The 26,172-nt window shown below is 40.5% G+C and overlaps 1 protein-coding gene and 1 pseudogene across 1 annotated transcript in view; both read left to right on the top strand.

Moving 5' to 3' along the window:
* LOC134761888 (chitobiosyldiphosphodolichol beta-mannosyltransferase-like) overlaps positions 1-26,172 on the top strand; it is a 966,630-nt gene that overhangs the window by 281,905 nt on the left and 658,553 nt on the right. The window lies entirely within an intron of this gene.
* LOC129047579 (zinc finger protein 705A-like) lies at positions 4,608-14,287 on the top strand (annotated as a pseudogene).

Genomic DNA, 26,172 nt, shown 5'->3' with positions numbered 1-26,172 from the left:
CTGAAATCGAAATGCATTAAATTCAATTTAACTTTTCAATGGTCACAAAGCAATTAGTGGATTGATGTGAAGACCAAATATATGCAACATCATATTTATATCTATAATGCAAATTGGGAAATAAAGGTCATGCTTTTTTGAAGACAATGATAATTCTAAATGTTGACCACTTGGTAGAAACAAGCTGAAATCTGAGTTTTTTGATCCCTGAGCTTTCCATCTCTTCCTTTTATCTGTAAGTAGTCAGCTACTATGTATAGTAGTACCCCAGTCCACTGTCCTTGGGTTAAAATTGGCCCTTTGCAGCTGGAAGAGTCATAAGAGATTAGTATAGTGTAGAGGATGAACAACTGACCTGTCTTGTCATATGTCATAAATCACTCTTGAACATCCCTCTGTGGTAGTACTTCTCGCATTCTACTACAGGTGGTGTTTTCCCATCTGACCTCAATTCTTGATAACGAATTTCTTGAGGGCAGGAATCATATCTTATTCTCCTCTGTATGTATATTCCAGAATCTGATTAAAGTCTTGGCTTACAATAGCTGTTCAGTAAATGATTGTGGAATAATTGATTAAAATACAGCTATTTTCTAACTTGCAATATATTTGTGCAGAAATTTGTTGTTACTCTCGGTTCACAGGTCTTTGAATCATGTGTACTCTTTTACTATACCTGATTCTATTGAGCATTTTATTTTCAAGCCACTTTTCAAGAAATTTAATACAGAACTACCATCTAACCCAGTAATCTCATTACTGGGTGAATATCCATAGGAAAATAAATCAGTCTTGTAAAAAGACCTAAATTTGTATGTTCATCACAGTGGTGTTCACAGTAGCAAAGGTATGGAATCAAACTAGGTGTTCACCAACAGTGGATTGAATAAAGAAAATGTAGTACATATATGTCATGGAATACTATGCAGCCATAAAAAGAACAAAATTGTGTCCTTTTCAGCAACATGGATGCAGCTGGAGGACTTTATTCTAAGCAAATTAGCTCAGGAACAGGAAGCCAAATACCACATATTCTCAGTTATAAGTGGGAGCCGAACAATGAGTGCACATGGACATAAAAATGGGAACAAGAGAGATTGGGTCTTACCAGGAGGAGAGGGAGAGGGAGTAAAGTCTGTAAAGCTACACTTTGGGTACACCCTACCTGCGTGACAGAGTTATTCATACCCCAAACCTCAATATCACACAATATACCCATGTAACAAATCTGCACATGCACTCCCTGAATCTAAAATAAAGGTTGAAATTATTTTAAAAAGTTGAAATTACAAAGGGCTTTTTAAAATTATGATGTGCTTGTAAACCTTGTGTATTGCGTATTGTGGACACTATGTCTTTTCCAGCCATTTGCTTTAGGAACAAAAGCTAGAGTAACAATGAACATCATAGGCTATCTTGTCTAGTCACTTACCTTAAAGATGAGGAAATAAGCTGATGGAAAGGAAGAAACTTGCCCAAGATTACCCAGTGATCGAGTGAGGCAGATGTTAGGGACAGCACTAAGGCTTGATATTCTGAGCCTCATTCTATTTTCCACTCTCGCCCTCTCTCTGTGTCCTCCTCTCCTCTCTAGCCTTCTACAAAAAGATTGCAGTTCTGCTTCAATGTCTACCTAAGGACATCCAGAGGAGATGCCACCTTTCATTAGGCTGCATTCTTTAGCACCATACTGTGTTTTCTTCTCCAGTCTTGTTGCGTCCCATTTTTGACTGTCAGTAATGCTTCTGCCTGTGCTGTTCTATCCAATTAGTTTCTTCTATTTTGATTGAGTGACAGTGAAAACAAAAAAAAATTTATTTATCCAAATTTGTAATTTTTAAACCTTGATTAAAAGCATTGATTTTATGGGGGTTATAGATGTAAGATACATATTTTAAAATATTTTTAACTGATTAAAAAAATGAAACCCATGTATTTAGCCAGGGTGACTATTTAACAAGTACTAGTGAGACAGGACTTCAGTAATGCCACAAGGATAATAATCTTATAAGTCAGTCCCCAATGTTGTGTGCTACTGAGTTAATATAATTGGATATGGTATCACTTTTTTCAGGCTTTAGAAAGTCACACAAAGGAACAGCACAACAGAACTCTAGGGTGGGATGTATAGGAAAAGCCAGGATATTAAAACACAGCGTTGACTCTGACATTTACCCCACTGTTGGGAAAAGTACTTCAGTTTCCAGGGCCTTAATTTTTTCCTCTATAAAACAGCAAAAATAGAGGGAATAAGTTGCTTATTCATCCTTGAATACGCATGTTCAGGGGTTCCAGAAAATTTTCAGATCCACTTTCGGAGTCTGGTAACCACCTTGGGCAAATCCAAGAAGTCCTATATACACTTCTCCAAAGCATGTCTGTGCAAGGGGCCTTCTACCTGTGATTAATGTTTGCATGCTGAATGCAGTAGGCTATGCTCTGGTGTGGGGTCACCCCTGGTCCCTGTGTTTAAATTCTACATTACAAGACTAGATGCTGAGAAGGAAGAGGGAAAGCCAGGGATGGAGATGGTGCCTTAAGGGGAAAAGTCAAGTCCCAGGGACCAACAGTACTGGGGAGCAATAGGTTAAAGATTTCTTAGATAATAGTAATATTTTCAAAGAGACTTCTTCCACCAATCCTTTCTGTCTGAGCCTACCACAGCTTTGGCATAGCTCTTATGCCAGGGTCTTAGGATAACTAACTTTTGCTGAAAGAAACTACAGGAGCTTTAGAGACCAAGATTTAGTAGAATAATGCCTGATTTTTAATTTTTGAGGTCTAGTAACTGCTAGTAAACTTGCCTAATTTAGAAATGGAATAAGAGGGTTTCAAAGACTTGAAACACCATTGACTTCATTTAACCGAGTTGCTATGTAGAATTAACGAATTAGATGGCTGCAGGCCTCTCAGCCAATATGTCTTCCAGATTTCCTATGAGACCCCCTTTTCTGGTCATAGGTGATGGTGATTTCTCTCTGAGTGTTGAATCCCTGTAAGGTGTTAGGCACTCTACTCTTACCAAGTTTATTTTGTTACCTGGTAGAACCTGGCTCATAAAGAAGAAAATCGTGAAGAGGAGGACAGCAATCCTCACGGTTGAAGAAAGAAGAAAGTTTGGCTTCATTTCCAGGAGGCAGAGAAAACTTCTGTCTGTGGCTCTCTAGCACCAGTGGAGTGTCTCTGTTTGGATAATAAGAGCCTTTCTGTACCTCATTAGGGATATTCCTAGATAGAGGTGTTCTATGCATGCAAAATTGCTTTTATGGGAAGACTGAGAGTCCTTTTTTTATTGGACAGCCAGTTCATTAGGATGATGTGGGTGCACAGTTTTGGCCAGAAAACCTTGTTAAATGGGAACATAAGCTACAAACATTTTGGCAAAAGATGAAAGCTTATGAACAAGCAACCATTTATATTGTTACAATAAATTAGACTGTGTTGAGAAACCAGTAGGTTTCGTTAATGACCACACATTTTGTTAGTGAACACTTCCCAGACTTTACTAGCCCTGCTAAGAATTAATCACCCCACTTGCTCCTGGTCTGAAACTCCAAAGTGCTTTGTTTATGTTACAGTGCTTACTGCCTTGTATGTTAGATTAGTGAATGTACATTTGCCTCATCCACTACTGTATGAGCTTCTTGCTTGCTAGGACAAGGCTATATTCCTCAGAGCTGAGGAGGGAGTTGAATCATGTGGCTATTGATTCTCAAATCCTCTTCACCAAGTGGAACAAAACAACAGCAAAAGACCACCGCACATGGAAGCAGGAGGTCTGGATTTGGGTTCTAGATCTCTAGATCTATTACTAACTGGAGATATGGATGTAGTCAGGAAAATTGTCTTCCTTAGGTGCTTCCTTGATAGCACCTATAAAGGTCGAGATCTGTTGGATCTAGATCAGGGGATTCTCAATCACTGCTATGCAGAAAATCAACTGGGAGAGTTACTTTGAAATACAGATGCTTAGTTCCATCTCCTGATATGTTTATTTTAAAAAAATTGGTCAAGTATTTTTCATTAAATAATGTAAACTTTCTTAGTCTACACCTAATAAAACTCCCGCCGGCATACAAATACATTGAATGATATTAGCAGCAGAATCTTTAAATAAAGTAACCATACACAACTATGAGGCCACTTTTTTCATTGCTTATTATTTCATGCTATTTGTCACCATTGTCGTCATAATCAGCCCCATCCTACATTGTTGAACACCCATCATGGACCCTATGGCATAAACATTTTTCCTACTCATAAAGGAGCATATGTTCTCTATATGTATATAAAATTAACGTCTGAACAAAATGGCTTAAACAAGGCAGAAGTTTATTTCTCCCTCACTTAAATCTATAGTTATACCTACCATGGCTAGTACAGATACTTGCCAAATTCATTCGGGACGCAGGCCCCTTCCAGCTCTCTGTTCTGCTATACATTTGAAGAGGCTCTAGTTTGGCTGCTAAATCCCCACCTATCATTTTAGAATTCCAGGCAGCAGGAAAGAAAAAAGCCACGAGAGAAAAACAAGGGAACATCTACCCCTCCTTTTAAATTTTTTAACCAACCCCCTCTTGTTTTTTTTTAACCGACTTTGTTGAGCTATGATTACATTTAAAAAGCTGTACATATTTAAGGTGTACATCTCAGTGAGTTTGGGGGTAAGTATACAACATGAACACATCTCTACCATCAAGATTATAAACATATCCCTCACCTCTCAAAGTCCCCCCCCTTTATTATTATTTGTTTTTGGTAAGAAATTTTGGTAAGAATAAAAAATCTACCCTATTAGCAATTTGTAAGCATGCAATACAGTATTCTTAGCTGTAAGCACTATGCTGTAAACGAGACCTCCAGAACTTACTCATGTGGTATATCTGAAACTTTGTGCTCTAACCACATCTACCCATTTCCCCAGCACCACGGCCCCGGGCAACCACCATTCTACTCTCTGCTTTTGTGAATTTGTCTATTTTAGAATTCAAATACAAGTGAAATCATATAGTAATTGTCATTCTGTTGTTGGCCTATTTCATATAACGTAATGCCCTCCAAGTCCATCCATGTTGTCACAAATGACAGGGTTTCATTATTATGTAACACTGAATAATATTCCATTGCATATATGTATTAGCCATTTATCCTGATACTCTCCCTCCACCTGCCTCCCAACAGGCCCCAGTGTGTGTTGTTCCCCTCCTAGTATCCATGTGTTCTCACTGTTCTGCTCCCACTTGTCAGTGAGAACATGCAGTGTTTGGTTTTCTGTTCCTGGGTTAGTTTGCTGAGGATAATGGCTTCCAGCTCCATCCATGTTCCTGCAAAGAACATGATCTCATTCCTTTTTATGGCTGCATTGTATTCCATGGTGTATATGTACCACATTTTCCTTATCCAGTCTGTCACTGATGGACATTTGGGTTGATTCCATGTCTTTGCTATTGTGAATAGTGCTGCAGTGAACATATGTGTGCATGTATCTTTATAATAGAATGATTTATATTCCTTTGGATATATACCCAGTAATGGGATTGCTGGGTCAAGTAGTATTTCTCATTGTAGGTCTTTGAGGAATCACCATACTGTCTTCCACAATGGTTGAACTAATTTGCATTCCCACCAACAGTGTAAAAGTGTTCCTATATCACAACAGCCTCATCAGTAGGTAGTTTTATTTTAAAATTTGTTGAGAGACATTCATACTATTATTGGAAATGGACATAGTAATTTGTTTTTCCACCACAGGTATACAAGGGTTATCTTTTCTCCACATCCTCGCTAATACTTGTTATACATCTTTTTGATAATAGCTATTCTAAGAGGTATCAGGTGATAGTTCATGGTGGTTTTTATTTGCATCCCCCTGATGATTAGAGATGGTAAGAATTTTTTCACATATTTGTTGGCCATTTGTATCTGTTCTTTTGGGAAATGTCTATTCAGATCTTTGCCCTTTTTTTTTTTTTTTTTTTGAGATGGAGTCTCGCTCTATCACCCAGGCTGGAGTGCAGTGGTGTGATCTCGGCTCACTGCAAGCTCCGCTTCCCAGGTTCACACCATTCTCCTGCCTCAGCCTCCCGAGTAGCTGGGACTACAGGCATCTGCCACCACGCCCAGCTAATTTTTTGTAATTTTTTTTTTTTTTAATGGAGACAGGGTTTCACCGTGTTAGACAGATCTTTGTCCATTTAAAAAAAAATTCAACTTTTATTTTAGGTTCAGGGGATGCATGTGCAGGTTTTTACATTGACACATTGTGTGATGCTGAGGCTTGGAGTATGAATGATCTTGTGACCCAGATTGAAAACATAATACCCAATAAATAGTTTTTCAGGCCTTTGTCCCACCTTCCCTTCCCCCTTTTGTAGTCCCCAGTATCTGTTGTTCTGATCTTTACATCCATGTGTAGCCAATGCTTTGTTCTCACTTATAACTAAGAACATATGGTATTTGGTTTTCTCTTCCTGCATTATTTTAGAATGATGGTCTCCAGCTGCATCCATGTTGGTGCAAAGGACATAATTTTTTTATGGTTGTGTAGTATTCCATGGTGTACATATACTGTATTTTCTCTATCCAGTCTAATATTGATGGACATCTAGGTTGATTCCATGTCTTTGCTATTGCAAATAATGCTATAATAAATATATGAGTGCACATGTCTTTATGGTAGAACAATTTATTTTCTTTTGGATACAAGGGTCAGTCCCCATGGCTGCTGTCAAGGGCCAGTGCTGAGTGCCTGCAGCTTTTCCAGGCTCAGGGTGCAAGCTGTCAGTGGATCTACCATTCTAGGGTCTGGAGGATGGTGGCTGTCTTCTCAGAGCTCCACTAGGCAGTGCCCCAGTGTGGACTCTGTGGGGGTTCCAACCCCACATTTTCCCTCTGCACTGCTGTAGTAGACATTCACAGTGAAATCTCCACCCCAGCAGACTTCTACTGGACATACAGGCTTTTCCATAAATATTTAGAAATCCAGGTGAAGGCTTCTGATATGGTTTGGCTCTGTGTTCCCACCCAAATCTCAGCTCAAATTGTACTCCCATAATTCCCACATGTTGTGGGTGGGGGGCCCAGTGGCGATAACTGAATCATGGGGCCAGTTTCTCCCATACTGTTCTCATGGTAGTGAATAAGTCTCACGAGTTCTGATGGTTTGATAAGGGGAAACCAGTTTTGCTTGGCTGTCATTCTCTCACTTGCCTGCTGTGATGTAAGACATGCCTTTTGCCTTCTGCCTCCCCTCAGCCATGTGGAACTGTAAGTCCAATTAAACCTCTTTCTTTTGTAAATTGTCCAGTCTCAGGTATATCTTTATCAGCAGCATACTCCTGTACTTTGTGTACCTGCAGGTTTAATACCCCTTGGAAATTGCCAAGGCTTATGGCTTGCACCCTCTAAAGCAGTGCCCCAAACTGTGTCTAGGGCCCTTTAAGCCATGGCTGGAGCTGGAGTGGCTGAGACCTAGAATGCTGTGAGCACTGTCCTGCACTTGCACTGGGTGGTGTAGCCCTAGGCCCAGCCCACAAAACCATTCTTCCCTTCTAGGCCTCCAGGCCTTTGAGGAGAGGGGCTGCCACCAGCCAATGTCTCTGAAATGTCTTTGAGGCCCTTTCTTCATTGTCTTCTATTAGCATCTGCTTTCCTTTTAGTTACCCAAATTTCTGCAGCCTGCTTGAATTTCAGACAATACCAGTGGTTTACAAATACTACATGACCCCTATCACTTCCTGATTTCATTTCTGCAATATATTTTATTTTTTACATCATCATGAACATTGAAACTTTTTATATCTATTCACCTTCCATTTGTTTTCAAGTCCAGTTTACCGCCAAAGAATTTTAGAATATAGAGTCTCCATAAGACTCTAGTTTGTCTGGTTTCTTGCTGTATCCCTTGACCGCGAATGCAGTCATACATATCTATGTATGAATATATACATGGGCATCGGTATTTCTCAGCAAATATGTATCATGATAATCCGAGATATTGCAACTAACAAAGACTAATATAAACCATGATTGCAAGAATTTTAGATACCACGTTAGTAAAATATCAGATTGAGCTGCTAAATTTCTCCCACCCCTAAGTCATTTTGTATTTTCTGAGCACCCTAGAGGATTGTGACTGTGTACACAGGACAGAAACACCATGACTCAGGGTACTCCTGCTAATTTCTGATGCAGGAGGTTTTAAGGGCTAGATTAGCAGGATAGGAGTGTTGACCCTCTAAGTGAAATAAATCCCTGAATTGATTATCCCCATCCTAAAACAGATTTTTTTTTGAGACAGAGTCTCGCTCTGTCACCCTCGCTGGAGTGCAGTGGTGGGATCTCGGCTCACTCTAATCTCTGCCTCTCGAGTTCAAGCGATTCTACTGCTTCAGCCTCCTGAGTAGCTGAGATTACAGGCAAGGACCACCATATCCAGTTAATTTTTGTATTTTTAGTAGAGACGGGGTTTCACCATGTTGGCCAGGCTAGTCTTGAACCCTTGAGCTCAGGTGATACGCCTGCCTTGGCCTCCCAAAGTGCTGGGATTACAGGCGTGAGCCACTGCACTTGACCCTAAAACAGATTCTTACTTGATTATTTCCAAGTTCCAAGGGGAAATACAAAAGTCAGAATTGAGTGAAAGTAAAAGTGGAGTAAGGCTTCAGAAGGCTGTAGTGGGTGTTGGAGAAACATTGCTAGGGCATAAAGCTAGGATAATAAAATCTGAGAAATCCCAGTGTTTATCTATAGGTGGAAATCATATTCCACATGTGGATGGAGTCAGGGATCCCTGTGTTTTAAAATCAGTGAGGGAATTGAATATCTGGACTTGTGCCAATTAACATACAAAACCTAGTGCTTTTGACGTTCTAATTCACAAGATATCTGTGATCCTTCTTTATTAGGAACCATAGCCATAGGCTTCCTAATTTTGACCACGGGAAAAGAGGAGAGGCCTCTGCGTGTTTGTGTCTGTTGGTTAGGCTGTGGTGCAGGTGATGTCACACTTCAGTGAAAGTCTGGCTTTTCGTCACAGGTCGATCTGAAAATGGTGCACAAGAGGGGTTTCTCACATGTGCTTTCTCCAACCTCCCCTTTTCTTAGTGCCTAAAGTGTCTGCAAGTGGAAATCCAGAAGAAGACAGAGAGAAACTGAGTTCCTGACAATGCATTCACTAGTGAGTAGGGGATGCCTCTTTCTACTGAAATTATACCCATATTGCTGGCAAATGGGCAGTTTTCTCCAATTTGCATGGGTGTTTCATTTTTATTCTTTTTTTTGTTTGTTTTTACTATGTAAAATCCAACCAGCCTGGGTGTTCCAAATGCAATCAGGAGGCTTTTAGTTATCTGGCCTCCAATTAAGTTTTCTCAGGACTCTAGGTTGGGTATCCTGTGTCAAAGACTCCTAAATTATCAATATAATTTCTAATATTACATTACTTTATTCCAGCCCCTATTAAGGCTATTTGCAAAAAAAAGATATGTGAGGTTTCATTTATATATTTCTTTTTCTTCTATCCATCCTATAATCTCATGGGAAATAATTGACCCATTAACTGTACTGTTGGCTGAAATAGACTTAGGATTGTGATGAATGCAGGCAATAGAGATGAGTGAAGAGCAGAACATCACAGCCCAACAATGAGTCTGATGTTCTAGCAGCTGAGTTCAATAAATCCAGTGTGATAGGATTTGGGCAAGAGCTGTGCAGTGTTGAGGGAAAAGAAAAGTTTGATAAAATATAATTGAGTTTTTAAAAACTTTGCGAAAGGATAACTAAAGAAGTTATTATTATTCTTATCCCCATTCATTTTACCTTTTGGTAATTAAACTTTTGCCTTCTGGTAACTGAAAGTAACATATAAGAAATATAATTATTTAATTATGGTTGCACACTCAGAAGAAGGAATATAGGAGATACAGTACAATTTAGGGTTCTGTGGAAATGCTTTATAAGGGCTGGTTAGAAAAAAAATAAATAAAGGGGCTTTTTCAATCCTTGAACAAGTGAAGTGACAAGGTAAATTTAAAAGAGAAACAATGATAACTGATGTTTAGATTGCCGAGAGAAAGTTGAGAACAGGAGGCTTCATATCACAGGAATCATCAAACTAAGATTTCCTCAGTATAGCAACCTCAGCGGTCTTGTCTTGTGCTGCTGGACTGTCTTTAAGCCTTGTCATGAACACCTGAATTATATAACATTAGAGAGACTATATGTATGAATTGAATCCTATATTCTGCATAAAGCTTGTTCAGTTCTGAAGAATGCTGGAGTCTGGTTCATTACTTTCTAACTTTTTAATGAATAAGGGACCAATGACTTATATTTAATAAATATTTGCTAGATAGGAAACACGTTTTCTATTAGTTCGTTAGATTATTCAAAACACATAATAGGTCTTTTAACCATTTGATTGGTGAGAAAACTGTGATTCATCTAGAGAAATTATTTATTTCATCACAGTCATGTTTAAAAAGTAGTAAATCATCGTTATTTGCCTTGTGACAAATCTGTAATTTACTTGAAATTCATGGTACATTTCATTTTATTTATGAATGTTCAAGTGAAAATTTTATAATCAGTTATGTAGAGGTGATTAACACATTACTGAAAAATATCTGGGTTATATTATGCCACACCTCATGCGATATTTCTTTATAGTAAAGTTTAATGGATTCAGAGTGGGTATATCTCTGTGAGTGAATCTGAAAGGCAGATACCAGCTTAGTACTGAGAATGAACTGGCTGGAACCCAAAACACTGAGTATTCTGCATACCCAGCTCCTAGCTATGTCATCACAGCCTTCCTCTTCTGGACATTGAAAGGGATTTCTCTGTCTAAACTAAAATGTCTGTGATGTTTTAGAAGAAAGTGACTTTTGAAGATGTAGCTATTGACTTCACCCAGGAAGACTGGGCCATGATGGACACATCCAGGAGAAAGCTGTACAGAGATGTGATGCTGGAAAATATCAGTCACCTGGTGTCCCTCGGTGAGTCCCTCAACATTCACGTACATATGTAGACACACATTCGCTCATTCATTCAACAAGTGTTAGAACAGCTTCCCCATATGTCACTCTAATCTCTTCTCTGATTCTCTCACAGATCTCATCTGAAAAAAGTTTGAACTCTCTAAATCTATCTGAAATAAATATCTTTCTTTTAATTTTATTTTATTTAGTTTCTCACTCAATTAGAATGTAATCTTGACAAGGATTTCATGGTTTCCTTGTTACTGAGTCTCTAATACTCATAACAGACCTGGGAACTTAATGAGTATTTTCAATGTATTAAATTAAATATTTTCTAAATAACTCTTCTGCTTTAGTGTATGCTTAGGCTGAGACCAATTAGTGAAAACAATAGCAATATCTTTTCCATATAGAACACCAATTATTTTTGTAAATCGAATGTTTTTTTTTTGTTCTGCATGAGAATAATAATAAACACACTGTGCAGAGATTTAATTACTCTCTTTCTGAGAAGATTGTGTATTATGCATTGTGTCTTGGAACTTAGGCATGGAGTCAGCATTCGTAGGTCCTGACTGTTTTGAATTTTCTTTTCCTGATGGACCTTTAGTTTGGATTTGTTTTCTAGTCTCACGTTGGGTCAGAAAAATCCTGGGGAGTTTTCTGTGTTCTAGGTCTTGTGGCCTGAGCTGACCTTCACTGTTTTTATTCTTCCTTGATAGCCTGCCTTACACTTGGTGATAATGCACATTTATTGACAGTGAACTCAAAACACATGTATTCTTTCCACTAACAGAGTGCCAGATAAGCAAATCCTGTATAACTTTGTAGCTGGAGCAAGGAAAAGAGCTGTGGCAGGAAGGAAGAGAATTTCTTCCAGACCAGAATCCAGGTAAGCAACAGGGTCCTGTGCTCTAATAGGAGGAGGTGCTTTGTCAATGAATAATATCAGTTGAATATTAATTAGTGGTTTTATTAAATGAGTGATAATTTCTAAAATGTAGGTTAGGCTACTGGAGCAGAATTCCTTAGATGTTATTATCATTTCGTTCATGTTTCAGATGCTACTCTTGTGTCCTCTTGCCTTTTCTTTTACTTTTGGGAAAAGAATAATTCATATACCTGTTGGGGTTAAACTTTCACTTGCTGACTCTTTTCCTGATACCCCTGTGAAGACTATCCCTCTATTTACCTGTCCCATATCTCATCTCCATTTTAACTCTTTCCACATTTTAATTTTAAAAATCTTTTCTAATTGCTGACACTGTACAATCTATTTCTTCTATTCAAGTAGTTTCTTCATTTGACACACTTGCCACATCTAACTGTCAATTTTTGAAAAAAAGTAAATGGGCCTTGGGGCTTTTCAAACAATTTTATCACCATAATACCAATGTAACAATTTATTTTTCAATTATTTCAGACAGGGAAAGTGCCCTTAAGAAAAAACATATGACATCCATGCATCCTATCATCAGAAAAGACGCATCCACCAGTATGACAATGGTAAGTTTGATAGCTGTGTACACCAATCATCTAAGTTAAAGACATGGTAATGGGTAAAATTAGTAATGAAGCACAATCACCTGAGTGTAATTAGGCTGGCATTAAATGCTTTCTAAGCAAAAAAAATTGGATACTTTGAATTTAGTGAATAAATTGACCTGTGCTCTAAACCATAGCATGAGATCTCCAAAATAGAACAAGTGCATATACATTTCTCATGCCCAGACATTGAAAGATATTGATATCATCACAATTAATGCAATAAGTCTGCAGTTGGGATCTTACAGAACAGAACATATCTGTACCTGCAGGAGATAATGTGTATGCAAATGTCAATCAAGAAAAATGACAAGACAAGTCTCAATCATTTTAAGAGATTTATTTGCCAAAGTTAAGGACATCCACCCAGGAGACAGGTGTATGCCTTTCTCCAAAGATGATTTTGAAGTCTCCAAATTTAAAGGGGAAAGGGTGGGATATTGAGAAGTACACAATTTTCATGTAAAAGGTGGGTAGAAAAAATAGTCATTCATGCATTTTTCTGGCTCAGTGAATCTGGATTTTTGAACATAAGATGACATAGACAAATGAGGCAGACGAATAATGCAGGAAAGCTGCATTTTACATAAGACAACATAGGCAAAATTGGACAGGGAAGTAATCAGATATGTATTTGTGTCTGGTGAACTGGGGATGACTGCACCTGTAAAGACAAGCTATCAGTCTGCATTGCCATGGTGTAATTTTAAAAGCTCATGAAGAATTTCCTTGTGGGCAAAATGTGGGGGAGGGGTGTAGCTTTTCATCTTGTAGCCATTTTATTTAGGAACCAGAAGAGGGAGGCAGGTTTGTGTGACCCAGTTCCCAGCTTGATTTTTCCCTTTGGTTAAATGAGTTTGGGGTCCCAAAATTTCATTTCCTTTCACACAAGTAACACTGGAAAGATTTCAACTGGGGTCTACCACTGAATGGTTGGTCTAGGATTCAAAGGTAGTGAAATGAATGCATAGATATCTGTGGGTAAACCATTAAGAGCTTTTAATCTTTGCCCCCAAAGGAGAACTCTCTCATTCTGGAGGATCCTTTTGAATGTAATGATTTGGGAGAAGATTGCACTCACAGTTCCACAATAACTCAGTGTTTGTTAACTCATAGTGGAAAGAAACCCTATGTCAGCAAACAGTATGGAAAATCCCTTAGTAATCAGTTGTCCCCTAAACCACATAAACAAATTCATACTAAATGTAAATCATATCAATGTAATCTATGTGAAAAGGCGTATACTATTTGCTTTCACCTTAGATGGCACAAGATGACTCACACTGGAGAGAGGCCATATGCATGTGATCTATGTGGAAAAGCCTTCACTCAGTGTTCTCACCTTAGAAGACATGAGAAAACTCACATGGGAGAGAGATCGTATAAGTGTCATCAATGTGGGAAAGCCTTTATTCAATCCTTTAACCTTCGAAGACATGAGAGAACTCACCTTGGAAAAAAGTGGTATGAATGTGATAAAAGTGGGAAAGCCTTTAGTCAAAGCTCTGGCTTTAGAGGAAACAAAGTAATTCACACTGGAGAGAAACCACATGCTTGTCTTCTATGCAGGAAGGCCTTCAGTCTGTCTCCCGACCTTAGATGACATGAGAGAACATGCACTGGAGAAAAGCCATATGAATGCCATTTATGTGGGAAAGCCTTCAGTCAATGTACTAATCTTAAATAGCATCAGAAAATTCACCCTGGAGAGAAAGTTATAAACTTCTTCAGAACATATTCTGACTTTAGATGACATGGTGTTAGGAATGACGAATGTAAGGAATGTGGAAGAGACTTCAGCTGTAGTTGTAACATCTAAACATACCAAAGGACTCATATTTTGAAGAAATACTGTAATCAACAAAGAAGATACTTCAGTTACCTTTATTCTTCAGTCCACATCAATAAATTCATATGGAAGAGAAATTGTATGATGTGTATGTACCAAAGACTTGTTAATGATCTGATCATAAATGACACGAGAGAGCTGAAACTGTCAACATAATAAACTAAAAGTCTTCAGCAACAGCTTTAACTTAAAACATGTGGGACTTTCAGGTAGAGAATCTCTAACTCTGCATTCAGTGTGAAAATGTTTTTATTTGCAATTTATTGTCAAATAACATGAGAAAACTTTACTTGGATGAACCCTTTATTTGTATTTTCTGTGAATAAACATTCAGCCAAGAACCAGGCTTGTGGTTCACAAGAAAACACAGTGATAAAATGCTGCTAAAATGGAAAACAAGAGAGGAAAGCCTTTATAAGCTAAATAAGAAGGGAAATTCTTTCCAAGGGCAATGAATTCTCTTGGAATACCAAATACGTCTTACTGGAGAAGTTATACAATGAAAAATCATGAGAAATCCTTTCTTCATAGAGCAACACTTGTGGCACACGTGAGATTTCACACTGGACAAAACATGGTTAGCATCTTGAAACGATAAAATTCTTTAGTGGTAATTCATTTCTTAGTTGACATTAAGTTTCTCACATTGAGGAGCTATCAAACTTGAAAATCACTGTGGAGAAACCTGATAGATTTCTCATCAGAAAAGTGAGTCAAGAAGGTGGACCTCTAGAAAAAACTCTTAACACATACTTTAGCAAAATAATTCAGAAATTTGAGAAAATGTCTATTCATAAAAATGTGGCATGTAAATGTATAATAGCAAGGTGATCAGGGAATAAATTGAATGCAGAATTATATAAGAAATTTCATTAAACTTTTCCAAAATATCAATACTTACAAATATTGAAAGAATACAATCGGTCGTTGAAAAAACTTAGTATGTTGGAGAAGTCCTTGTTTCATTTATGCAGCCGTAACAAATCGATTTGCATCTGCACTCCTTGGCTGAGATTATTGTTTGAGATTCTACCCCAACTTCTGAGTCTCCCCAGTCTTCAACAGCTCTTTCCTCACAGGTCATCTCCCTTTATTTCAACGTCCACTAAAACCACTTGTTTCCATCCAACCCTCGAGTTGACACACCAGGGATCTTCAGCCCCACTTGCCAGATTTCTCAGTGGGTCATTGCATAGATTTAGCAGGGAAATGGAGGCTGTATCCAAGACACCTAGTATATGCATTTGGACATCCCCAGCCCTTGCCTCTGTCTCTGAGCAGTTACCTGGGATCAGAGAATAAGGCACCTCTTCTCTTCTATCCCTGAGAAGGCTGTTGAAATTTTGTTCCTGGAGCCTCTCTAACTGGAGGTAGCAATTCATCTCATGACACCCCACATTTTATTCAGGTAAGTCGTGAGTCATTACACAGAGACAGACACAGCTGTGCTCCTTTTACTGCAGTCCAGAAGATAAAATACCAGCATGATAAAACAGCCAAACCTGTCAGCCAACTTGCAAGCCTTTCCTATATTTGATTCAATGTACTTTTCCCGAAGCAAAATGAAAGTTCTCACAAATGGGGCCTCCCTGCCTTGTCCTCAGTGTTGGAAAATGTATTGTCCATCAAGGAGCCTCAGTACTGAACCTAAACCTCAAGAGAAAATGTTTCCTGATTATGAAGTGGGATGGCTTGAAATTTTGCAAAACAGGCACAATCTTGATACGATAGGCATTACTAAGGCTAAATGGCCTTATCCATGGTTGAAATTGACACATCATTATATTAAAAAATCTCCACAAGTGGTTGATTTTACTCTGCAGCCAGGATTTATGTCAAGTGTGAGGATAATGAGCAAGAAATTCAAGCCCTTGGCAAACTGGTTGGAGAGACAAGGAATATGTCCAGGCAGAGCTCATATCATTATTTATTGTTTAATCTATTTAATTAAATGTGTAATTTACCCTCAAACTGTGGCTGACATTATATGTACTCCTGAGCCACATTAACATGTACTATTTGTGCTGTGAAATTCTACGGGATTTGATGAATGCATGGTGGCAGATCTCCAGCCATTATTAAAGCATAACACAGAATGCTTCTCTTATTCAAGCTCTTCTTCCCTCCACATAGAGGGAATCAATCGACTTTTGTATACTGATTTTTGAATTTGCTTCTTTATTTCCATCTTCTTTAATTAAAGCACAAGATATCGTACTCAATTTCCATTTGATCTTCCAAAAGAAAAGTACTGAATAATCTACACCTGAATTTCAGTGATTCAGACTCAGGTCCACCACTAAGGACAAACGTCCTGTGCTGCCACCTCACGGCCGGCAGAGGGCAGTGAAACCCATCTTTCCTGCCTTGCAGGGCGCATGCGCGATTTGCTTCCCGCGGCTGACCAAGTCTCCAGGAAGGACCTGAGTTTTCTTTACCCATAGTCAGGGAGGCGCCATCGCCCTGGCTTTGGGGCTGGGGCCTCCGGGGAGGTTCCGGGAGGGGCGTCGGAGAGGCCGCTCTTTTTGCAAGGCTCGAGACGGCGGGCCCTGTGCAGGCCGCCCTATTCCCCGCCCTCAGGGCGTCAGTATCCGGCGCGGATACCCCCGCTGTGCCCAGATGCCCCCGCTGGGCCCGGAGCATCCTCGGCGCTGCCCTCCCAGAGCCCCGCAGAGGCTGAGGTGGCGCGAGAGGGGCCCCGGCTCCGCGAGAAGCGGCGGCAGCGAGGGCTGGAGGACCCGGGCTCCCGGGCTCCGGGTCTCCGGGGCTCCGGGGGGTCTGGCCTGGGTGGGACTGAGCCCATCCAGGAACTGGGACTCCGGGGTTCTGGTGTGGGTGGATCCGGGCAGGCTCAGGACCAAGTTCCTCTCCTTCCACCAAGAAGCGCCTAGAGGCCGGCGGGAGCTCCAGGTTCACCTCCTCCTCCTCCAGGTGTTTACTTTTCCTTTATTTCTGTGAGGCCAGAAATTGGCGCCATCCTTCACATCGTTGAATCGGGACCCTAACACTCATTACCTCAGGTTTATTTTTATTTCCATTAACAGTGTTGGTGGCATTATAACTAAGATCATCATTATTGTTATTATTGTCATTCATGATTATTAGCGGGTGTGTTCATCATTTTGTCTCACTATGCTTTTTTTTTTTTTTTGTGATTGGTTTTGTATGACGTTGAATTGAGCTTCTTTAATCTTGACCAGTGTTGTCAGATTTCTGAGGAGCATTCCGGAGGACGACTCCTGCCTTTCAGCGCAATCACAGAATTTCATGGGCACAGGAGAGCACCTAGAATATTCCCCTTTCATTGCACAGCAGCTTTGGGAAATAGTGGCTGCCTGGCTCTGAGATGAGGTAGAAAAGACTGGATACTGGTGATATCCAGTGCAAGTGATAGCACCTCCACTGGTGTTTTTATAAAGCTAATAGCACTGTCTCCCACGTAGACTTAGAATAAAATCTGATGGCTCTAAAGGGCCATGGCTGCCCTCCCTGGGATTTCCTGGGAACGTTTAAACCTTCTGTGGTTCCTGGAGTAGGTAGGTTGCCAAGTCTGTGCCTCATATGGTAGCATCAGTCTTTTCTGGGCCAACAAGGGCACTTAGAATGTTTCCAGAAGCTCAGGCATGCTGTCTCTGTTCCTCCCTTCTGTTCAATGGCAATTCACTGGGTCCCTGGCTGACGTAGAACATCCTGCAGAAGGTTGGGCTTGGGTGACTTCCTGGCCAGCCTTCCCAGGAGTCATCTTTGAAAAACTTGAAGAGACTCACAGAGGCTGTTCACCGGTATTTCATGACTGCAAGTGGGGTTTCTGGATCCTTGAGTTTACTTAGAATATTTGAATGGCTCTGAATGGCCAAGAAACTCTCCCTGGTCTTAGAAGCTGCCAAAAGCTATCACTGGGCCTCTGAAGAGACTTTAAAATTTTTCCAAGTACATTTGGGCATAGGAAACTTTTCCAAGTCTAGCTGAGCCAGATCAGGTCGAGTCCCGAAAAACTGGTGGGTATTGGGGGATCTCATCTTACGAAAGAGCAATTGGTGGCAAAGCTGGGTCTCCAGGACAGCTGTGTGTGTATATGTCTGTAGAACATGCCTTGTAGTCATCTTTGGTAACTGAACACCATTTGTGAATGGATAAACCATATTCACTGCTGTACAATAATGAAAAATCCATATTAACAATGGCAGTAATAAAAATATTGATGGATATTAACAGTAATGATTATCATCATGATACTAGTATTAATGGTTTTAATACTGATAATAATACTAACCCTATGGACTTGGGACATATAAGTTTTCCATAAATGGATAATAGGAATAAATATTTGCCTGTGTAGGGTTATTTCAAGTCCCAAAAAGCAAGGATGAACATCTAGAATGAGAAGAAAAACAATCTGGAGATTGGTATGTGCACACCGGGGGACTCCTGTGTTAACTTCTGGGGTTTCAGACTAAGAGGGAATGTTAATATAACCCTAGTCCTGGAACACCATGCTGACCAACACCTGCCAGGTTCCAGGAGATAAGACAGCTGGCTGATGGGGCAGGGATCCAGAGAAGGCATGGGTCCAGACCCGCACATGTTGCCCAGTGGCAGAGTTCATAACAAGCAATAAGCCCCAGGACAATGTCATTCCCAGCCACCTGGCTGTCATCTGCTTTTTCATGGCCCCTCTCTACTGGTACCTCTAGGCACTGGCATGTCCTCCAGAGGCTGTAGGAGGGCATGATACTCAGTGCTCTCCCACCTGCAGGAGGCAAGAAAGATGGAAACAGCTAAATACCATGGCTCCTGGATTTTTTTTGTTGGGCATAGCATATTTTGCATTTGCTTTAATAATGGTGGAACCCAGTCAGTGGCTTGCAATACAGATCTAGATGACTCTGGACACCTGTAGAGATTTTGACAATTTCCAGAAGGTTACAAGTCCTTGGAGGACGTTTTCATGAGTTCTTTGACTGAAAAGGTGGTTCAAAGAGCTTCTATACTGACTTAGAAAATGTGGTAGAGGCCAGGTGCGGTGGCTTACGCCTGTAATCCCAGCACTTTGGGAGGCCAAGGCAGGCGGATCATGAGTTCAGGAGTTTGAGACCAGTCTGACTAACATGGTGAAACCTCCTCTACTAAAAATACAAAAATTAGCCGGACGTGGTGACACACACCTGTAATCCCAGCTACTCAGATGGGTGAGGCAGGAGAATCGCTTGAACCTGGGAGTCTGAGGTTGCAGAGAGCCAAGATCGCAACACTGGACTCCAGCCTGAGTGACACAGCGAGACTCTATCTCAAAAAAAATAAAAAATAAAAAATAAAATAAATAAATAAATAAATAAATAAATAAATAAAAAGGAAGAAAAAAGAAAATGTTGCAGACACTCTGGTGAACAGGTAGGCCCTCTCCTGCCACTCCAGGTAAAAGTTTCTTGGCCACAAACCTGATTTAGCAATATCCCTTCATCTTAGGTGGGTAACAGAAAGCCATTCATGACCTATCCAAGCATGGAGGGGGGATTTGACTTAGAAAACTTTTAGGTGGACTAGTTGGTGAAAGAAAGTGCATTCTAGGGCTCACAGGCCTATACATAGAGTTGCTATCGTATAAAGCATATGTATGAATTCTTTCTGAGCCCGTGGCAAGATAAGGGTGCACTTCATCAGTCTCCTATGCTGGTATGAATAGGTACTTGCCTGAAAAATAAAAGAATAATTCAGGAAGCCCATTCTTCTACAGGACACCAGGCAGTACAGTAGGAGTCCTGGGGTTGCTGTGGTATTTATGTTTTAAGGTTGTCTTTTAATCATCTTCAGGAAATTCAACAGTCTTCAGGAACATAAAAAAATTATTCAACATTGCATAAAAACTACCACGAATATATCCATGATAAAGAACTGTACCAGTATAATAATAACAGTAATAACAATCATAATGATGATGATATAAATGTCAGTTTAATGAAGAGAGTAATTAAAAAAGCAGATATTTAAGAACATATTCCTGTAAGCCTGTTACAATATTCCCATACAAGCCCTCATGTTATTGATTAGAAGGAGAAGCTTAGGGCTACATCTTGAAATATGTTCTGTGATGGCAAAGAAGAGTGGCAGTAGGGAGAATAATTCTGAGCCACATGAGAGCATGGGCAAAAGTGGAGATACCTGTGCCATGTGGAAATACATTACAAATGGACTATGGCAAAGGGTCTGGCCAGAGTCTTGCCTGACACAGGTCATACAAAAGCCTTCAGTAGTTCACCCCAAGAAATAGCTGGTCCAGGCTGTAGATGAGAGGCACTGGGCAGACAGATCCACACCTGCCTCCTGAGTCTCAGAAGTCTGATGTGCATTGAACATTAATCCCCTAGCCTACTGAGACTTCACCTCCCAGCTGGTCTTCTACCATCTGATTCTTGAGCCCCATCACGTTAGAGTCATTTCCATACTGGAATTGCCAACAATGTCTGATGGAGGCTTTCACCCTGGGACTTGGTACCAGCAATGGATGAAATACCAGAAGGGAGGTTCCAGGGCTTCCATAGAAGACACATTCTAAAGTTACTCAGGTGATCAAATGGTCGTCTCAGAGATTTTCAGTAGAACTGCAGCATTTTGTGAATACCTGAGTGAATGCAGAAAATATCCAGAGGCACGGGCATTCTAGGAAGCTCCGTGTGTAAATCAAATACAAGGAATATCTACTTCTGGGCTCAAAAGCTAACTTAGAGGAAAAAAAAATGTGAGATGCTGGCAGAAGGCAAATAACTCCCCTTCAGTCCCCAAGATAAAAATGGTTCTGTAACCTCTGAGTTTATTTAGAAAAATTTTGGAGCCTTAGGAAGACCGAGTATATCATTCCTGATGTTTCCAGGACAGATTGGACTTCTTAGGCCTTTGGGAATATTCTCATTCCTCTCAGGTTTCCATGGAAGACTGTAACTCTACTCCTAGAGCACACACCACACCCGAGCAAGCTCATTGTTTTCTAAATATTCCAAGGAAGCCCATCCAGGGTATGCCTGTATTGGTGAGTTTCACCTTGGACTGGCAGGAGAAGACTGAGAATGATACATCCAGAGTTCACTTGGTAAAGGTAGGGGAGCCAAGAAGTCCACATCTGGAGAGCACCTGAAACACCAGATGGCAGAAGGACAGTAAGGAGGTAAAGTCAGCTGTGGAGTTGGAGTTTCATGTTTACTGCATGTAGGATTCTGAGTTCCAGGACTGATGGACTGGTGGGGATCAGAGACGTGTCTGCTTTGCAGGGAGCCAGGCCAAACCAGCCATCTGGTTGCACTACTGAAAGCTTTTGTGTGCCCAGTGGTAGGCAGGAGACAAACCAGAGTCCCTTCACCTCTGGCTGGTAGTTCTTGATGAGAGAGGTTTGCACTCAAGTGTTCATATTAGCCCATGGTCTCCTGCGGCTTGCTTTTCTTTCACCTCCTGTTTTTGATGTTTCCCATCATGGAACACATTTCATACAGAAATTCTTTGACTCTGACTCCAAATTACACAAGGAGGACCCAATTTGTGAAGTTTTCATATATTTAGGAGAATCTCCACATTAATTTTTGTATCCTTATGTTCATATTATCACTAGTATTAAAATTCATACTATTTAGGTCATTATGTTCGTTATCATTATTAATTATTTTTCATTTATCATTTCTTTTTATTGGTTAATTTTTGTGGCAGCTGTTATATAACAATCCCTAGAGTTTCCCTATTCATGAAAGATGTCCAAGTTAATGGAGATAACTAGGAGTGTTACTTTACAGGTATGTAAATACAGATAATCTTGGCTGAACTGTGGCTATATTGTCTGGTGTCCCTTTGAGGGTGAAGCCTCTTGTATTATTCTAAGTGACCTCTGGAGACAGCAACTGTCTCATAATTGCAGGGACGACTTGAGAAGGCATCCTGAGCCTACGCAGAAATACAGAAGCACTTCCATGATCTAAACAACCTATGTGAAGGCCTGAAAGCCAAAGCAAGATCCTCTTATTACAAGCTGTCCAACAAAAAAGTTTTCCAAGTAACACTGGAGGTCCATCAGTCACTCTTCCTGGTCTGGAAATGCCAGAAATGTCCTCCTTGGTCCTTCTGAGAGTCAAGATCTTTTCAAAATCACCTCAGGAGCCACAGAACCACTCCATCCTACCTGATATTGCAGGATGACTCTTCTTTTGACCAGAGTCTCACAAATATATTCATTGATAGTTTTGATTCCTGGGAGCCGCCATTGCTTGCAAAAGATGTGCCAGAGACTAGACATTTTCTGTCTCCTTACTTGTCCGGGGAAGACTGAAGTTTTACTGAAACACAGAGATGGGAAGCTGACCCTCTGAGCAGCCTCAGGATTTTCTAAGTCTTCCAAGCAGAGTGGAAATACCGGTAAGGACCCATAGCACCCCCTGATGGTCTGGAATCACATAGGATGATGCTTTCAAAGAACTCTAGGTAGAGATACATTTTCTGAGATATTCCAAGGAGGAGGGACACAACTGGACCAGATGTTAGAAGGACAGCTGAGCATTAAATTGCCTATGTAGTGTTTGCAGCTTAGTGTCCCATGCAGAAGGGGAATCTGGGCCCTGGTGTTAGAATTCAGTGTAATTCTGGGTTCCTGCTTTCCTTCCAGGAAATCCCACTTCCAACTGGATGTCTGGATGAACTACTGAAAGCCACTGAGTGTCCTGCAGCAGGTGAGCTGTGGCCAGAGCCCAAAGATGAAGGGGGCTCCCTCAGTCTGTGACTGTGAAGAGGAAGCCTGAGGTGTAGCAGGATCAGGTCCCAGAAGTATGGAAAAAATGAGGTAGGGAGGGAGGGGTCCTCAGGATAAGACTGAGGTCTACAGAATTCCAGGGTCAAAGGGATGATGCGGTGTCCTTGTGCTGTCCTTGATGTTCCAAGAGGGGAGAGAATCCATTTCCTGAGTAAAAGCTTCACATGGGGTGAGGAGGGGAGAAGTGAACAGAGAGGAAGCAGGGAAGGCCAAGACAGAGACCAGCCTTACAGCAATTTTAACCAGAAATGGACACAGACCCTGGACCCCATCACAGGGGTTCAGACCTAGAACCATCTCCAGGTGATGCATAGCTCCCTTGTCAGGTTAGTGGGTGCAGGGATTGTGACTTCTGCAGGGATGTGGAAGGCTGGGCAATGGGAGCAGCTTACTGGGCTGGACCAGAAATACTGAACTTCTTTTCCATCAGTGAAATCCTCTTCCGGGTCAGAAAAAACTGTGAATTCTAGAGAGGCAGGGCATAGGAGGAGGTCAGGGACTGAGCCTTCCTGGTTTGACCCCCCCCACCACCACCTGTGTATCTGGGTCTGTCCTCACTTCCACCCAGCGGATCCTGAGTCTCCTCCTTTGAGTCCCTGCGAGTGTGTTATGTGCAGTGGGACCGAGCTGCTTCATCCACTGCACGTTAAATGTTTCCAATACTTTCCAGCCGAAGCTTAGAGTTGTCAGACCACTGACTTTGAATGTTGACCTGGTTCCTTGTGGAACAGAGTAATAGCTATTGAAGATTAAGGTCACTTTCCTGCGTGGATGGTGAAGAGGCAGGCTGTTCAGGCATAACTGCCCTCAGGCCTGGAGGGCTGTGGAGGTCACCGTGGGTGGTGGGTGGATCCGGAACCTCTGTGGCTCTAGACTTTCAAATATTTCATTTTTTCTTTTGTAGTTTTTGTTTGTTGCTTGCTTTTTTACAATGGGAACTGGAATGTAAGATGCCAAACTCAGCCTGTGGGGAACATGGATTTTCACAACAGCAACCACAGAGCGTGGTTTCCATTTCTATTCCCTGTTCATGTGGGAAGCAGAGAAGAAAATCAGGTGCTCAGTTCCAGGGATGTCACAGGACTAGGACATGTGCAGTGAGAGTGGAAGGCAGAGGCATTGCTTTGGGAGAACAAAATTACTGCATGCACACACATATGTATGTATATGGATGTATGTACACAAACATGCATATTTATAGATTCTGTTCTCCCTCTCTCTATATAATTTTCTTTATTTCACACTTGTTATGATTTCTAAACTTAAACACCTTTGAGACAAACGTGAATTGTGAAGGGATTTAAAAATGTCAGTGAAAAATGGAATTAAAAATAAAAATATAAATATAAACTTTATTTCTCAATATAAGCTCTACTGAGGTCAAGACACTCAATTAAGGGATGATCCCAGCCATTCAGTCCATTGCTAAAGAACTGAGGGTAATGGGAATTGAACTGTGTCAATGCAGTCTTCTATTATTAACTAAAGAAAAATGGGTGCCCTTTACAGTTATTTTAAGACTAGGGAAAAAAAGGTCAGAAGAAACCAAATCAGGATTGTAATGTTGATGCCTAATAATTTCCCATGAAAACTCTTGCAAAATTACCCATGTTTGATGAGAGGAAGGAAGAGAAGTGTTGTGGTGCAGAGGGACTCTCTAGTGAAGCTTTATAGGGCGCTTTTCTGCAAAAGTATTTGCTAATTTTCTCTAAGAACTCTCCTAGTAAGCAGATGTTATGGTGCTTTGATTCTACAGAAAGTTAACAAGAAAAATGCCTTGAGCATCCCCAAAACCTCCATGGCTTTTGCTTTTGAGAAGTTTGCTTTTGCTTTGACTGGACCACTTCTACCTCTTGGTAGCCATTGTTTGAATTGTGATTTGTCTTCAGGATCTTATTGATAAAGCCAGTTTCACTCCCTGTTATAATTCTTCAAAGTAATGCTTCAGGATCTTGATTCCACTTGCTCAAAATAATCACTAATAGCTCTGCTTTTGTCCACTGCTGATCTAGGCACAAGGGTATTTGGGACTTATCAAATGTAAAGTTTCTCAACTTTCATGTTATACTCAGTATTGTGTAAGCTGAACCAATTGAGATGTCTGTGGTGTTGGCTATAATATCTCTTGTTAATTGTCAATCCTCCTCAATCAGGGCATAGAAATATTTTTTTTTCTCAAAAATTGATATGGATGTCCCTCCTCTGTTGACTTCATCTTCAACACTGTATTATCACTTCTTAGAATAAGTTATCCATTTGTAAATGACTGATTCTTCCAGTCATTGTTCCCATAGACTCTTCATAAAGAATAATTTATTTCACCATTTTTTGTACCCCAGCTTCACCATGAATTTGATGTTTGTTCTTGCTTCAGCTTTGGCAGAATTCATGTTGCTGTCATAGAGGGGCTCTTTTCAAACTGATGTCTTAAATCTTGTTCAGATATGATAAAACAGGGCCAGGCACAGTGGCTCATGCCTGTAATCCCTGCATTTTGGAAGGTTAGAAAAAATAAAGTTTTTTAAAATTTTATTTTATTTCATTTTAAGTTCTGGGATACATGTGGAAGATATGCAGGTTTGTTACATAGGTAAATGTGTGCCATGGTGGTTTGCTGTACCTATCAACCCATCACCTAGGTATTCAGCCCACATGCATTAGCTATTCATCCTGATGCACTCCCTCCCCACTCACCCCCAGACAGGCTCCAGTGTGTGTTGTTCCCCTCCCTGTGTCTATGTTCTCTCATTGTTCATCTCCCACTTATAAGTGAGAACATGTGTAGTTGGTTTTCTGTTCCTGCATTAGTTTGCTGAGAATAATGGCTTCCAGCTTCATCCATGTCCCTGCAAAAGACATGATCTCATTCCTTTTTATGGATGCATAGTATTCCATGGTGTATATGTATCACAGTTTCTGAATCCAGTCTATCATTGATGGGCATTTGGGTTGATTCCATGTCTTTGCTATTGTGAATAGTGCTGCAATGAACATATACATGAATGTATCTTTAT

Source organism: Pongo abelii, chromosome 7 (assembly GCF_028885655.2).
Source record: "Pongo abelii isolate AG06213 chromosome 7, NHGRI_mPonAbe1-v2.0_pri, whole genome shotgun sequence".
Taxonomy (NCBI): Eukaryota; Metazoa; Chordata; class Mammalia; order Primates; family Hominidae; genus Pongo; species Pongo abelii.
This window is presented reverse-complemented; position numbering and strand designations above follow the sequence as displayed.